Raw genomic sequence first — 6,000 nt, forward strand, 5'->3', positions numbered from 1 at the left:
TCTGAAACCCGGAAAAATTATTAAATATGAATGTCAACATTTTTTTTCACGTTTATTAATACTATCTAGGTATTAATGTTTTCTAAATTATTTTTGTTCCTCCCGCTCTTAGTGATTTAATAATAGCTTTTTTTACTGTGGCTTTCCACACACACGCGCGCGCACGCGCACACACACACACGTACACACACAATGTCGCATTTATATAATTGTGTGTATGTACATATATATGTGTGTGTGTGTGTGCGCGCGCGTGCGCACGTGTTTTCATCTATACTCCTTAGCATTACGTAATCTTACCAGCGATTATATATTTATTATATTATTATATACTATTTTATTTCATTGTTAGCCTGACCTGAGCGTTAAGGGAGTTACCTGCCCTTTGTTTATATTTACACGGCCTTCCTTTATAGAGGGACGTATTTTTTTTGTTGTTGTTATCATTATTAATTTTTTTTTATTAAATATTCAAATATTTTTTTTATTCAAATATTTATTAAATATTTTTCGACGTGCACAAAAGCAATCCATGTACATATATATATGGACAGAGTGGAACGAAAAGTTATCGACCTTAAAAAAAACAACAACACTACTTTATTTTAAAATTTTATTGAAAAAAAATCTATTCAGGTAATTTGATTATGTAGTAGAGCTGACATCTATTCAATGTAGCCGTCTTCGGTACGAGTCTGAAAATGGGAGCATGACTTTTCTAGAAGTGCCAGCGGGAGCTCGGCGAATACTTAGTAGATAGTGATGATCAGACTGGCTTTGGTATTGTGGGAGGTCAGGTTGCTGATGTTCTCGACGTATGATCAAACCAAGTAACCCAGCGGGTTCAGATCGGGGGAGAGAGGGGGGGGGGAAGTTAGAGAAGGGTACAAAGTCGTAGCATGCCTTCTGAAGCCAAGCCCGGGCCTTTTTGGATTTGTGGACCGGCGTCGAGTCCTGCTGCCACACCCAGGGTCTGCCAGCGGTCACCTGATTCCATCAGGGGATCTTCAGAACATCCAGGTATACTTTAGTATTGACTTTAAAACCGACTTCGAAGATGTGATGTGACGTGAGGTGGCCCTCACTTGGCTGGAAATGTTGTTTTCATCAACCTGGGCACGTCTCTCTTAATCGTGGCAATCCAGCGACGCATTTTGAGAGTGCTGGCAATGTTCCGGTTGTCATAACTTGGATCGGTAGAGAACATAAGTTGTACAGCTGAACATCTGCGATCTCGCTCGTTGAACATTGTGTCATTTTAAGATATGATAGAAGACTCCTATCGCTCTTGGCATTTGTACACAATTGGCAAACTAGTAGATAATTTGCAAAAAAAAAAAAAAAAAAAAAGAAAATGGAATCATGTCGTCTTTTCTAGGGCGACAATTTTATAGTTCCACCCTTTATTAACTATATAAATATTTTAGTCCGTCTGTCTGTCTGCCCCTTCAACTTTTTCTAAGAAAACTACTGAGACGATCTGCCTGAATTTTTTTTATCGATCTCTGTTATGATAAGGTGCAGCGAAATAAATATTATGGTATTCGTTCGATGCACAATTAGCGATTAGTAGAGATTAATAGCACTTACTCATCAGACTACCACATTTACCCTGGAGCTTTTCTCAAATTCATCTCTGGCGATTTGGCTGAAGTTTTGTAAGGATCTTTGTTATGATTAGGTGCAGCAGACTAAGTATTATGGTATCTGTTCTATGCACAGTTAGGAATTAATAGGAAATTATATTTGATGCAAAATGAACACAAATTTTACAATGTTCAATCGTCAATTAAGCGTAAAGAGCTCATTTCAAGTCAACGGCTATAACATTTTGCCATTTTTTGGGGTGGTAAAAATTACAGTATTTATATATATATATATATATATATATATATATATATATATATATATATATATATATGTGTGTGTGTGTGTGTGTGTGTGTGTGTGTGTGTGTGTGTGGAGAGAGAGAGAGAAAGAGGGAGACAGACAGAAAAAGAGGGAGAGACCCAGGATACGGCATGAAAAATTAATAACAAAATACAGTACAGTATATAATATACATTCATATGATCAAATAACATTATAAATAACACCATCCAAGAAAGGAATTTTACGCAGACAATCGTACGATAAGAAAAATATGAAACCTACTTTCCAAGAAAACGTTTTAAAGAAAAATATAGTTGACGGACAAATTCTCTCCAGATTACCGAAGTTAAGCCACTTCAAGTACGACCTGTACCAGATAGGTGACCATTTGAGAAGGCTACATGCTGTATGTATCGCGCAGAGTCGGAGAAATTTCCAGGGTAGTATCGGGAGGGGGCGTTTAGCTTACTGGGAGAGGTACATTCTCGAATCAAGCAACGTAAGGTGCGGCAAATACCGTAACCAGGGTCCGGAAAAACATCGTACTGCACATCGTAACCAAAAAAAAAAAAAAAAACGTATCCTAAGGCCACCGTATACCGGGTTTCTACTGTGTGTGTATATATATATATATATATATATATATATATATATATATATATATATATATATATATATATATATATATATATATATATAACTACTTCATTTATTCACATAAATTTAATATACGAAAGTATAGATTTATGCGTAAACTTTAAGTATTTACTTCAAAAGTGCTCGATACGTAGGTAGAGCTAGTTAGTAATTTATAAAATATATATGGCGATTAAGCTACACTGAATATTCTGCGTTTCATCCAACTATAGGATTCGTCAGGCTTATGCGCCTGAATATTCAGTGTAGCTTAATCGCCATATATATTTTATAAATTACTATATATATATATATATATATATATATATATATATATATATATATATATATATGCGGTGTGTGTGTGTGTGTGCGTGTGCGTGCGTGCAGTAGCTTATGCTTATGCAATATATATTAGATGGTATAATTCTTTTCCTAATCATGTATAATCCATATAATTATACCATATTTTATTCTAATTAATTTCACTTATTCCTTTGTAGAAGTTCTAAATGCTTTTCTCTGCCAAAATTGTTCTGACACTATTATATTACAGTGCAAACGCAATTGTCGAATCCACCGGTGCCCACCCACAGCAAAATAATGCTAGATCAGAACGTTTTATACATTGAAAATCAAATTCCCTTCTTTCTCCCTCGTCTCCTCTTAAAGAAGACTTGGCTTTTTGATCCTCTATCCACTTAAGCTTGTCTACGACTCAAAACAATGGCGCAAGATGTGTGCTATTTTAAAGTTTTAATCTTTAACCAAGTTGAGCAAGTACTGTTCGATAGTCTAGTTCAGGAGTTTCCAAACTACGGCCCACTGACCAGATCTGGCTCGTTAAAGTAAACAGCCAAGGGGGGGGGGTACGATTATATATATATATATATATATATATATATATATATATACATATATATATATATATACATATATATATATATATATATATATATATATACATATATATACATATATATACATATATATATATATATATATATACATATATATATATATACATATATATATATACATATATATATATACATATATATATATATATATACATATACATATATATATATATATATATATATATATATATATATATATACTAGCAGAAGTACCCGTTGTTGACTGGGTTCAAAAACAGCCTACAGAAAATGGACTGTGATTGATGAAAAGATGATAGGTTATGAAAAGGAGAGGGTTGTAAAGAGATAGGCTTTGATACTCAAAAATTTTACCCTACGCAAAATATGATGAAAGTGAATATAATTTTCGCGAAAATATATTTTTATATCAACTTTGTTTCAATTCGAAGCCAAGAGTGACCTACAAAATGATGTTTCCTTACAAAGAGAAAATGTTATATATATAATAATATAAATATACAAAAAATAAATGTTACCATAGTCAATAAAAGTTACTTTTATGTAAGACAAGTTAATTGGTTTGTATTTTTACGTAGTTTGTAAACAATTTTTTTTTAATTCACGAACCGGTTTAAACAAAAAAATCTAAATGCCAGCGACTTTGAAATGGAGAGCCCCGTTTTCAATTTGAAGGAGGTGCATCTGAGCATTCTGTGTTAACAATTTAAGAAAGTTCCGTCAACGTAAGGAATATTTATAAACATATTTTAATGTTTTCCGTTATTTTGTGCTTGAAGAATATTCGATTATGGCATGTGTAGTTTATATAAAAATTCATTTAAATAGTTATCGCCTCAACTTTCGTTTTAATTTCGGTTCGCTGGAATTATTTCAAGTAAAGAACATTAAAAACTATTTCAAAACAACAACAACAATATAAACTGAACTTTTATTGACTATGGTAACATTTATTTCTTGTATATTTATTTTTTCGGGTAGTCGTTTGTTGACCTTTCTGCTAAACACTCTTACTAAATAATATCGACGAAATATCGAAAAACAAAGAACCAAAAACAGTTTTGAAAAATAATGAAGCTTTACTTACTGTAGTTAAATAATCCGAAACAGCAAAATGGGATATTAAAAGAGTAAACACGTAATTACTTATTGTTTCTTTTATAAAATTATTTTATATAATGTTCGTTCCAGTTAACAACAAAAAAATCATTAAGAAATTTACGTGCAGGGATTTTAACATACAGAAAACGTCATGAAAAAAAAAAAACGCAAAAAAAAAGAACATAAATTTTCAAGTCTTATAAAATCCTTACATTTGAACCTACAGACCACTTCATGAAAAAAAAAAGAACTACAAAAACAAAAAACAAAAAACAAACAAAAAAAACACGCTATCAACTTACCCACAGTAGAATTTTCACGATTCATTGTTCTATCATTATTGCTAAGCGACGAAATGGAAAAAATAACTTTACCGATTATAGAAAAATCAAAATAACGGTTTCGATTATCGATTATCGGTAATTATCGGGGTTATTCTGAGACAAAACTTAACTAAGATCACTCCGAGATTTATACACTAAAGTTGTGTAAATTTTAGAGAAAACTGTTCAGCCGTTTCGGAGTCTATAAGGAACGAACTCACACGCACATACAAAGTTGCATTTATTTAGTTGTAGAGATTCGATCTATAGCTATGTTTTATCATAGTTATTTTCCCATCGAGATAACCTCTTTTCTCTTTAGTTATCTATTTGTTTATATATCAGGTTGACAAGAAAGGTCTTGCGGTTTTTGATTTTAAATTCAGATGAACATATCTGCATTACAAACAAAAATTTATTGATCGAAATAAGCATCATCATAATCAACACACGTGTGTTCTGGTGGCCATGAAGTCGCTGAAGGCGTTTTTAATATCTGTTAAGTTTTTGAAGTATTTCTTACGCAGAAGGTTGTCAAAGTGTTTGAAAAAAGTGGTAGTCGTTAGGTGAGAGGTCTGCAGGGTATGGCGGATGAGGCAGAGTTTCGTAGTCCAATTCGTTCAGCTTCTTCAGGGTCGGTTTAGCAACGTGCAGTCGGGTATTATCGTGGAAAAGAATTTGGCCGTTTTCTGTTGATTAATGCTGGGTATTGTTGTCGAAGTTTCTGATGAATTTCATCCGTTTGTAGACAGTACTTCACCGCCGAAATGGTTTCGCCTGCATTAAAAAATCTAAAAAAAAAACTGTAAACCAGTCGCAGATCCTCAAAGAATCAACATGACGTTCTTTTGGTGCAATGCTTTCTCCGGGAAGTGTCGTGGAGCTTCATTGGCATCTAACCACTTTGGTTGGTGTTCACTTTGTGAGGCACCCATTTATCAAGTGTTTTTGTCTTTCCAATCTCTCTCAAGTCGTTGGGAATTGTTGTATGTGTTACGTCTAATTTAGAAGCAATTTCTCGAGCAGTGATGCGTACATTGATTTCGACTAAGGCTCTTAATTGGTCGTTGTTAATATCCTATGGCCGACCACTATGCTCATCATCTTCAAATTCTCGTCGCCGCAACGAAATTTCTTAAACCACCATTGTGCTGTGCATTCGGTAATGG

This window comes from Euprymna scolopes, chromosome 23 (genome assembly GCF_053919585.1).
Source record: "Euprymna scolopes isolate OS-2025 chromosome 23, ASM5391958v1, whole genome shotgun sequence".
NCBI lineage: Eukaryota > Metazoa > Mollusca > Cephalopoda > Sepiida > Sepiolidae > Euprymna > Euprymna scolopes.